Raw genomic sequence first — 12,013 nt, forward strand, 5'->3', positions numbered from 1 at the left:
AAAACCACGCAAAGGGTCAAAAAGACCCACCGTGCCGAACTAACAGCACGGCGGTGCACCCCTTTGCTTCTCAGAGCTTCCAGCAAAAGTTAATAGCAAGCTGGACAGAAAAAACAGAAAACAAACTAGAAGCACTTATCTAGCAGAGCAGCAGGCCCAAGGAAAGATGCAGTAGCTCAGATCCAACACTGGAACATTGACAAGGAGCAAGGAAGACAGACTCAAGTGGAGCTAAATAGCAAGGCAGCCAAGGAGCTCACCAAAACACCTGAGGGAGGAAGCCCAGAGACTGCAATACCACTTGTGACCACAGAAGTGAACTCAGCCACAGAATTCACAACACAGCTCCCCCTGTAGGACTGTTGGGGTTCGGTAACTGCGGCTGCCTCGCGGCCTAGCTGTTCTCTCCTCTCCTGTGGGCCTTCGGGTCCACCTCCTGGTTCCAGCACCGTCAGCTGGTTCCAGGCCGAGCCTTTGGCTTAGGTGCCTCCTCCTGGGTATCCGAGTTCCGCCAACGCCAGGCGGTCCTTGGTAGTGCTTTTAAGCGCGGGCACCTACAGCTTAGTAACCGGGTTCCAGCACCGCCAGCTGGTCCTCGGTGCCATTGGCTCTTGCACACTGGGGCAACGCATCTGGGTTCCAGCACCGCCAGCTGGTTCTCGGCAGTGTTCTTGTCACAGGTACTCCCTCGTGCCAAGCCTGGTTTCAGCACCGTCAGCTGTTTCCGGGTTGTGTCAAGCTCACTGAGACGCCTATGCTTGCCCCGTCGTGGTGCTGTCGGGTTAGCCAACTCCAGGGTGCCTCCAGTTTAGGAGCTTCCTATGTGGGCTGCGTGAACTGGTAGTCAAGGCTGGTTCTGTAGTGCCAGTAGGCCCAGCTCCCCCTGTAGGACTGTTGGGGTTCGGTAACTGCGGCTGCCTCGCGGCCTAGCTGTTCTCTCCTCTCCTGTGGGCCTTCGGGTCCACCTCCTGGTTCCAGCACCGTCAGCTGGTTCCAGGCCGAGCCTTTGGCTTAGGTGCCTCCTCCTGGGTATCCGAGTTCCGCCAACGCCAGGCGGTCCTTGGTAGTGCTTTTAAGCGCAGGCACCTACAGCTTAGTAACCGGGTTCCAGCACCGCCAGCTGGTCATCGGTCGTGCCATTGGCTCTTGCACACTGGGGCAACGCATCTGGGTTCCAGCACCGCCAGCTGGTTCTCGGCAGTGTTCTTGTCACAGGTACTCCCTCGTGCCAAGCCTGGTTTCAGCACCGTCAGCTGTTTCCGGGTTGTGTCAAGTTCACTGACACGCCTATGCTTGCCCCGTCGTGGTGCGGTCGGGTTAGCCAACTCCAGGGTGCCTCCAGTTTAGGAGCTTCCTATGTGGGCTGCGTGAACTGGTAGTCAAGGCTGGTTCTGTAGTGCCAGTAGGCCCAGCTCCCCCTGTAGGACTGTTGGGGTTCGGTAACTGCGGCTGCCTCGCGGCCTAGCTGTTCTCTCCTCTCCTGTGGACCTTGGGGTCCACCACCTGGTTCCAGCACCGTCAGCTGGTTCCGGGCCGAGCCTTTGGCTTAGGTGCCTCCTCCTGGCTATCCGAGTTCCGCCAACGTCAGGCGGTCCTTGGTAGTGCTTTTAAGCGCGGGCACCTACAGCTTAGTAACCGGGTTCCAGCACCGCCAGCTGGTCCTCGGTCGTGCCATTGGCTCTTGCACACTGGGGCAACGCATCTGGGTTCCAGCACCGCCAGCTGGTTCTCGGCAGTGTTCTTGTCACAGGTACTCCCTCGTGCCAAGCCTGGTTTCAGCACCGTCAGCTGTTTCCGGGTTGTGTCAAGCTCACTGAGACGCCTATGCTTGCCCCGTCGTGGTGCTGTCGGGTTAGCCAACTCCAGGGTGCCTCCAGTTTAGGAGCTTCCTATGTGGGCTGCGTGAACTGGTAGTCAAGGCTGGTTCTGTAGTGCCAGTAGGCCCAGCTCCCCCTGTAGGACTGTTGGGGTTCGGTAACTGCGGCTGCCTCGCGGCCTAGCTGTTCTCTCCTCTCCTGTGGGCCTTCGGGTCCACCACCTGGTTCCAGCACCGTCAGCTGGTTCTCGGCAGTGTCTTTTGCTCTTGTACCTTCTGCTCCCCATCCTGGTTCCAGTACCGTCAGCTGGTTCCGGGCAGAGCCTTTGGCTTAGGTGCCTCCTTCTGGGTATCCAAGTTCCACCAACGTCAGGTGGTCCTTGGTAGTGCTTTCAGGCACGGGTACCTCCTGCTTAGTAACCGGGTTCCAGTAACGTCAGCTGGTCCTCGGTAGTTCCATTGGCTCTTGGACCTTCGGCTACCCATCCGGGTTCCAGTACCGTCTGCTGGTTCTCGGCAGTGTCTTTTGCTCTTGTACCTTCTGCTCCCCATCCTGGTTCCAGTAACGTCAGCTGGTTCCGGGCAGAGCCTTTGGCTTAGGTGCCTCCTTCTGGGTATCCGAGTTCCGCCAACGCCAGGCGGTCCTTGGTAGTGCTTTTTAGCACGGGTACCTCCTGCTTAGTAACCGGGTTCCAGTAACGTCAGCTGGTCCTCGGTAGTTCCATAGGCTCTTGAACCTTCGGGTAGCCATCCGAGTTCCAGTTCCATCAGCTGGTTCTTGGCATTTTCTCAGCCTTCTTGTACCTTCTGCTACATTTCCAAGTTTAAGACCCTAAAGTCGACGACCCGGAAGACCACCCCGATGACGACGACCCGGAAGACCACCCCGATGACGACGACGGCGGAGACGACGACAGTGGAGACGACGACGGCGGAGACGACGACACTGAAGACGACGACCCTGGAGACGACGACATGGAAGACCGAGAAGCAGAAGAACAAGAGGCTGCAGAACAAAGAGCAGAAGAACATTAAGCATAAGACTTAATATCAGAGCAAAAGATATTATCTAAATTATATGCAGAAGAAGACTAAGCAGTGTATGGGGGTGAGTCCGTTCCTCCTCGTGGTGCCCCTGGATAAAGCCTGATGCTGCAGGCCAAACTGAACGTGGACAAATGTAACTTTTGTGACTGGCAGAACGGAAGGTGTAATCTTCCAACTTTTATAGATCACAACTACGGGAATGCCTGTCACAAATGAGAATATGATGAAGAAGTAGAATAGGAAGAATAATAACAGTGGAATAAAAAGAATATGTAGAATAGGAAGAATAACAATAGTTGAATAAAATGAATATGAAGAATGTAATAAAAAAAAAATAGGTAGAAGATGAAGAAGAAGATGAATAAGGTGAAGAAGAAGTTGATGTCAAAGATGCTGATGATGATGAAGATGAAAGTGTGGGAAAAGTAAAAAAAAAAATAAAAAAAAGAAGGGGAAGGGCGTGGAATAGTGAAACATCAATATCTGACAAAATAAAAAAAAATTTACATAGTCAATATCTTTTTCACTCCGAACGTCTTTAAAAAAAAAAAATTCATGCTATTCTATTTGATTGGGCTAAACCTCATTGCCTTTAATGTCTCCGCCACCTCCCACAATACATCCTACATTATTCTTAGTTGTTTTCCTTGATGTAGAATGAACCTACAAGGAAAGAAAGGGTTTATTTTAATTCCGATATTTTGGTCCCATTGACTTGCATTGGGATCGGGTATCGGTATAGGCGATATCCGATATTTTTTGAATATCGGCCGATCCAATCCCATACCGATACTTTCCGATATCGGAAGGTATCGCTCAACACTACTTGGGACCGATTTGGGGCGGCTAGTGTCTCAGTATGTGGCCACTGAACCCCCAAGTTCGGCTCCCCAAGAATGTCATGACTCTACTGTGAATGTTGATGTGTTGAATGTGCCTCCAACAGTGGGGGAGGGAGTGAAACCTGAGGGTACTCCATACACTGACACCACACACACGGGGCTCACAGGGGGGACAGGTGAGGAGACTGTAGGGGAGAGCTCAGAGGTGGAGGGAGGGGCTGCTATGGGCAGTGTAGGGCCCCTAAGTGAATCCAGCCTGCTGAGTCTAGGGCCCCTGCAGGAAGAGGAACAGGCCATGGGGGGAGGAGGCGTCCCGGGAGAGGAGCCACCAGGTAAGACCCCAGGGCAGGAGTTCCCCACACCCGGGATGTCAGGAGGGCAGGGAAGTCTGCCTGACCCGGCGACTTGGTCAGGAGCTGGGGGGAAGCAGGCGCTACCCGTGGGCACAGCGGTCGTGGCCGCTGTCACCCGGAGTGGGAGCGCCGGAGCCCAAGGAGCCTTGCAGAGGTCCGACGGCTTCCCCCTCTCTGACCAAGTGGCTGCCGAGTCAGACAGCGGCCAGGAGACAGATCCCGGGGAGCTGACAGCGGATGTGGCGGTGTCGTCCATTCTCGCCACATCGAGTCAGGGATTTCAGGCAGCGTTGGAAGCCGACGCTAGCCTGAAAGCTCTCAAGGAGCAGGCGGCACAGCCTCCTGGGGAGTCAGACCGCGAGCGGGTGGTCTGGGACCAGGGACGGCTGTACTGGGTATCGGTCCAGCAGGGTTCACCGGAGGCGTGGCCCAGGGACCGACAGTTAGTGGTACCCTATCCGTTCAGGGCGGAATTGTTGCGGATAGCCCACGAGATTCCCATGGCCGGACACCTAGGGATCGCTAAGACCAGGGCCAGGCTAGCGCAGCATTTCTACTGGCCTGGAATGAGGACCGAGGTAATTGCCTACTGCCGTTCGTGTGACACCTGTCAGAGGGTGGGGAAGGCGGGGCGGCGCCCCAAAGCCCCACTGGTAACTCTGCCCATCGAGCCTTTCTCGAGGGTGGCTGTGGATCTCATTGGACCTCTGTCCACTCCCAGTCGCTCCGGGAAATGCTTCATATTAACGGTAGTGGACTATGCCACTCGGTACCCGGAGGCGGTCGCTTTGTCATCCATTCGGGCTGACAAAGTGGCCACTGCCTTACTGGAGATCTTCTCCAGAGTGGGGTTTCCCCAGGAAATGCTCACCGACCGAGGGACCCAGTTCATGTCCCAGCTGATGGAGTCTCTCTGTAAGCAGATCCAGGTGCAACATCTGGTAGCCAGCCCGTATCACCCACAGACCAATGGCCTGTGTGAGCGGTTCAACGGCACCTTAAAGCAGATGCTTAAGATGTTGGTCGACTCCCACGGGAGAGATTGGGAGCGGTATCTCCCACACCTTTTATTTGCCTACCGGGAGGTTCCACAGGCCTCAACGGGGTTCTCCCCCTTTGAGCTCCTGTATGGGCGACGTGTACGGGGGCCCCTTGCTCTAGTGAAGGAAGCGTGGGAAGGAGATTTGGCCACCCCTGGAGTGTCGGCCATTGAGTATGTTGTGCGCTTCCGGGACAGAATGACGGCCTTGACGCGGCTGGTGCATGACAATATGGCCCAGGCCCAAGCTGACCAGAAGCGGTGGTACGACCAGAATGCTTGTGAGAGGACCTACCAGGTGGGTCAAAAGGTGTGGGTACTGGTTCCCGTCCCACAAAACAAGCTTCAGGCAGCCTGGGAGGGTCCATACCTCGTGCACCAGCAGCTCAACGCCGTCACCTATCTGGTTACCCTGGACCACGCCCGTGGAAGGAGGAAGGCCTTCCACGTGAACATGATGAAAGCACATCATGAGCGGGAGGCTTGTGCCCACCCAGTGTGCAACCTCCCGGAGGAAGGGGAGGTAGAAACCCTCCTGGATCTGCTTACCCAAGTCAAGGCGGGTGGATCCATCGAGGAGGATTGTGGAGGTTGGCCACCAGCTTTCGGAGGACCAACGTTCCCAGCTGGGGGTCACCCTACACCCCTTTCGGGAGCTGTTTAGCAGCCTGCCCGGAAGGACTGAGGCAGCCGTCCACGATGTGGACACCGGCAATCACCCCCCAATCCGGCGTTCAGCATATCGGGTCTCTCTCGAGGTGCAGCAGCACATGCGCCAAGAGATAGACGAGATGCTGAAGCTGGGGGTGATCCAAGCATCCAACAGCGCGTGGGCTTCGCCGGTAGTCCTCGTCCCTAAAAAGGACCGGACTACGCGGTTCTGCGTGGACTACCGGGGGCTCAACGCTGTGACGGTCACCGATGCGTACCCAATGCCGCGCATCGATGACCTGCTCGATCAGCTGGCCGGGGCCAAGTACCTGACCATCATGGATCTGAGCAGGGGATATTGGCAGATTCCCCTGACCCCTAAGGCACGGGAACGCTCTGCCTTTATCACCCCATTTGGACTGTACGAGTCCACGGTGATGCCCTTCGGCATGAAGAATGCCCCTGCCACTTTTCAGCGGATGGTCAACACGCTGCTCAAGGGACTGGAAGGGTATGCGACTGCGTACCTGGATGACATTGCCATCTTCAGTCCCACCTGGGAAGATCACCTACAGCACCTGGCGCAGGTGTTGGGGAGGATCCAGAGGGCAGGGTTGACCATTAAGCCGGAAAAGTGCCAGCTGGGTATGAGTGAGGTCCAGTACCTGGGACACCGGGTAGGTGGGGGAGCTCTAAAGCCAGAGCCCGGGAAGGTGGATGCCATCACCTCCTGGCCCTCCCCCAGGACCAAGAAGCAGGTGATGTCCTTCTTGGGGACTGCCGGGTACTATAGGAGGTTTGTTCCACACTATAGCACCCTGGCCAAGCCCCTGACAGACCTCACCAAGAAGAAGCTGCCCGTCGCAGTCGACTGGACAGTCGCCTGCGAGACAGCTTTCCAGGCGCTCAAAACCGCCTTGTCTAGCTCTCCTGTACTACAGGCAGCCGACTTCACGCGGCCGTTCGTAGTACAGACCGACGCCAGTGACTTTGGCCTCGGTGCTGTGCTCAGCCAGGTCGACACTACGGGACATGAACACCCCGTTTTGTACCTGAGCCGGAAGCTCCTGCCGAGGGAAGTGGCCTATTCCACGATGGAGAAGGAATGTCTGGCAATTGTATGGGCCCTGCAACGTCTGCAGCCATACTTGTACGGACGCCACTTCACCGTGGAAACAGACCACAACCCCCTCAGCTGGTTACACTCGGTCTCTGGGACGAATGGGAGGTTGCTACGCTGGAGCCTGGCTCTCCAGCAGTATCACTTCAGCATTCGCAACAGAAGCGGCAGAGACCATGGTAATGCCGATGGGTTGTCCCGGCAAGGAGAAGGTGTGGATGGGCGCATGGGGGAACACAGGAATGTGATGCCCCCTAGCGCCCTCTAAAGCAGGGAGGTGTGATGAGGGAACAGCCGCCATCTTGGAACAGGCATGCTATCAGATTGGCGTGACTCCATTTTGTCTCATGGTCACAGGAGTGCTCCTGGCCCCCACCTTTGCTAATGAATAGAGTTCTTATTAGTATGCTAACGGGCTGAGCTCAGTGTAAACTGTAGATGGTATTTCAAAGCTGTGAGGAAACCACGCAAGCAGGGGGCTTGGAAATGCTTGGGGACTTAATTAAAACACGCATGCCAAGTGGCCACTGGATACACATCTATTATGGCAGCCCAGCCGAACTGTCTCCAACATGGAATTGTGAATTATGGACGCATCGTCCGAGGTACAGGCTCATAAAAAATATTCTCCTTGCCCTAAAGAAATTGTGCATCCAACAGTGTGACTCCCGTGATGGTGGAAGGTCTGAAACCCGAGATATAGGGATCAGCCTCCCACAGGGACCGAATGGGTCCAGGTTTGATCCCAGTACGACCGGCAGAACAAACCACAGGCGCTGGTACTGCCCGTGTGCTGATCCGATCATCCTGAGAGAAGTTATCCCATTTATTAGATATGGGAATAAATCTTGCAGGGAGGCAGAGGGGGTGGAGATTGCTAAGCCCACCCAGCTGCAGGCAGGGGGGCTCAGCCAGGTATAAGAAGAAGCTGAGGTCACTGGGAGGGTCTCACTCCACAGAAGAACATGATGATGATATCTTAAGGAACAGGGTATGCCAGCCAGAGGGGAGCAAGCACATGCTTTCTGGGGGCTGCCCGGCAACTAAGATTTGGACCTGCGGAATGCTGCGCGCCCCCAGCTTCCACAAGCGACCTTCAACCTGGTAAATTCACCTCCAGCTTTATACCTTTAAGCCTTGTATTATTGTTGTTATATTGTACTCTGACTGTAACTCTTGATATATTGTGATTGTATATTTCTTGTAATTATCTAGTGCGCCCTTAAGGCAATTAAATCATAAATTAATTTTGGGCTGATCCTTTTACTCTGATTGCGAATCCTAGAATACCCAGTGTGGGTAACAGGGCAGTCTCCCCAGCGGCCATTTGCTCTAGGTGCAGTTCCTTTACTGACCTGAGAGACAAAGGGGGCGCCGGAGAGCTGGGCCTGTGTAGTGACGTCACGGATTGGTGACGTGGGAGGAAGGGGTAATCCTTCACAGACGCCAACGCCCAGTTATTATCAGGTAGTAAAGAACTGTATTGAATTATCGATTGAACCCGTCTGATATTTATAGAGGTGCTCTTACCAGGCATAAAGCCAGTTTGATCCGGGTGTATAATGTCTAGTATAATAGAGTTCAGCCTAGTGGCTAAAATCTTAGTAAAAATCTTATAGTCTACATTTACTAACGATATGGGGCGATAGGACCCGCACTCTAATGGATCTTTCCCCTCTTTTCTGAGTACAATAATATGTGCCTCATAAAAAGTATCGGGCAGGCATCCCCCTCTCCATATCTCTCTGAACACTTGCAATAAAAGTGGAGCTAGTACTTCTCGGTATTTCCTATACAATTCGATTGGGAAGCCATCTGGCCCGGGGGCCTTCCCAGAGGCCATATCCGTTATAGCTTGCTCTATTTCTTCTAGGGTAAATTCAGCGTCCATAAAAGCCTGCTGTGTGGAATTCAGTGTAGGGAATTCTATATCGGATAAATATTCTAATCAATCTGAAACACTGAAATCGCTCTTGGACTCATATAACCCTTTATAATAATTATAAAAGCACTGAAGTATTTCCTCGGTGGTGGTGTTCAACGAGCCGTCTGGCGAACGAAGTTGTATTACCATATTAGACGTATTGTGTTGACGTACCAGGAAAGCCAAAAATTTCCCCGCCTGATTCCCCACTTCAAAATATGATTGTCGCGTAAAAAACAGCTTACGTTTGGATTTAGTGTCCAGGTGTTGGGCATATAATCTTTGCAGGGTTAACCACTCAACCTTATTGTTATTAGTCTGACTGGCTGTATATGCGGCCTCAGCATCTTTCAAGCGTTGCTCAATCTCATCGTCGTCTCTCGATGTCACCCTTTTAACATAAGAAATCGTAGAGGACAAACAGCCCCTTAGGTACGCCTTAAGGGCGTCCCAGAATAAATTAATATCTTGAGGATCTGGGTGAGATCGAGTATAACAATTCAACTGGTCAACTGTTCTATCACTTGAGTCTATTAGTTTAAGCCAAAAGGGGTTCAACTTCCATATTCTACCATTAGTCAGTTTCCCAAATGTAAGCGTGAGAACAATTGGACTGTGGTCCGAGATTCCTCTATTGCCATGCTCTATACCGCTTACCCATTGCACCAAGCCGCCAGACCCAAAAATATAGTCTATACGGGACAGGGAACTCTTAGATAAGTGGCAGGTATATCTTTTTTCCCCAGAGTGACGTATCCTCCATAGATCCACCCAGCCACTATTTTCTATGAACAGTGTCAGTGTCAGTCGGGGCCAATGAAGAAGACAAGGGCTGAGGTTCCCCAGATGACCCATCTCCCAGTCTCAACCTATCCAGACCACTATCCATGACTAGGTTAAAGTCACCCATACAGATGACATGTGCGTCTGGGTAATTTAACGCAAAACTCATTGCCATCCTAAGTATTGAAATATTAGCTGGAGGAGGGTTGTAAATGCAAAATATAACATATTCACGAGAATTAATTAATGCATGAACAAAAACAAAACGTCCCTCTGCCTCCCATCGAACATCTCTGTGTATCAACAATGATACCCCTCTCGAGTAGCTGGTGTGGAACGCATGAACATGCCACTGTACCCAGGGTTTCTGTACGCTTCTGGCTGTGTCTCTAGTTAAATGTGTTTCTACCAGGGCCACAATATGAGGATGATATCGATTGATCTGGGAGAACACCTTAATTTTCTTCCGGGGTGATTTAATACCCCGTATATTCCAGGTCATACATATCAATTTAGACTCCATATTCATTCCTTAACCTATGGCATACAATGGTGGTCGAGAGAAGTCTACAGATTACGCATAAATAATTATAACAGTTCTGGAGGCGGCTTTTACCTAAACACTTATTAGTGCTAGTTAAACTTAACAAAAAAAGAAAACTTAACAAGAACTGAACAATCCAGGAGCATTGTTTATCGCTCCCATCATCTAAACCTGGGGATACCCCCGCTGACTCCAGCGTCCGGTATCGTTGGTATTTTGAACGCTCGCAGAGAGAGCTCCAATTTCAAAATTTAAAGAGGCATTAGTTGGTCGGAAACTTATCAGGGTTCCGTTGCATTAGACTTCCCACGGGATCGCAGCCAGTCCTCTGCCTCCGATGGGTCAGTGAAGAACAAGGAGGAACCATTGCAGACCACCCGGAGACGTGCTGGATAGATCATGGAGTAGATGATGTTCTTGTCTCTGAGTTGTTTTTTGACATCCATAAATCTTGCCCGCTGTTTCTGAAGTTCAACGGAGAAGTCTGGGAAAATCGAGATTGTAGCACTATTAAACTTGATGGGACTCTTTTGTCGTGCCAGTCGCAGAATAGCATCTCTGTCCTTGCAGTTAAGGATGCGTGCCAGGAACGGTCTGGGTGGGGCTCCAGGAGGAAGGGATCTTGTAGGGACTCTATGGGCTCTTTCCACCGAGAACATTGGGGAGAATATGTCTCCCAAAGAGGATTTGAGCCAATCTTCCAGGAATTTTTCAGGTTGTTGGCCTTCTGAGCGCTCCGGCAGACCAATAATGCGAATATTGTTTCGGCGCAGTCTGTTTTCCAAATCGTCTGCCTTTTGTTTCCAGGCATTTATAGACCCAGCAACTTTCGTTAGTTTTGCCTCCATAGGTTTGATAGTGTCCTCCACCTGAGATACCCTTGTTTCAACTTCTGTTATACGTCCCTTCATGGTCTGCATGTCTTGCCTTAGGCGCCCCACCTCCGTATGTACATCCTCTATTTTTTTCAGAAAGAGACGTCCTAGTTAGAGATATAGCTTGCATTAATTGTTCAGATGCTTGCTTAAGGGTACCGTCACACTATACCATTTCGATCGCTACGACGGTACGATTTGTGACGTTCCAGCGATATCGTTACGATATCGCTGTGTCTGACACGCAGCAGCGATCAGGGATCCTGCTGAGAATCGTACGTCGTAGCAGATCGTTTAGAACTTTCTTTCATCGCTGGATCTCCCGCTGTCATCGCTAGATCGGTGTGTGTGACACCGATCTAGCGATCTAGCGATGCGTTCCAGCGATGTGTTCGCTTGTAACCAGGGTAAACAGGGTAGGGGACTTCGGGATCGTTGGATGCTGGAGAGCTGTCTGTGTGACAGCTCTCCAGCGACGCTGTAGCGATCGACATTGTTGTCGGTATCGCTGCAGCGTCGCTTAGTGTGACGGTACCTTTAGTCTTGCTCATAACAAGACTGACTGCCAGCACAGTGAGGTGTCAGGTTACATCTTCCATTATTCTCTTTAGATAAGAAGTGTGGAATAGAGCAAAAAAAGGGAGAGACAGAATGATCGCGAGGAGCTTTCTAACAAGTCTCTTCAGAGCTGGATTCACATCTTTATGCTGCTTCTATCTGTGTGCTGAGCTGTGTATTGGAGATGTATTAGCAGCTAGTCTTCACCAACCAATTCAGAGACAGTGGCTGTAGAGGGGAAAACTGGTAAAAAAAAAATGCAGGGTACCAGTCATACAATGGTCAGAAATAGTGGAATCCCTCATGTACAGACCAATAACAGCATATTCCAAAAAGCCACTTGATAGCACAGTTATCGTTTACGTGGCCCATTCAATGTGCGATAGTTAACAGGCTATAAGGGTGATCAACACTCAGGGGCTGAAAATCTGATAATCCAAAAGGGCCGTAAGTGGGTCTTT

This window comes from Ranitomeya imitator, chromosome 4 (genome assembly GCF_032444005.1).
Source record: "Ranitomeya imitator isolate aRanImi1 chromosome 4, aRanImi1.pri, whole genome shotgun sequence".
NCBI classification, from domain to species: domain Eukaryota; kingdom Metazoa; phylum Chordata; class Amphibia; order Anura; family Dendrobatidae; genus Ranitomeya; species Ranitomeya imitator.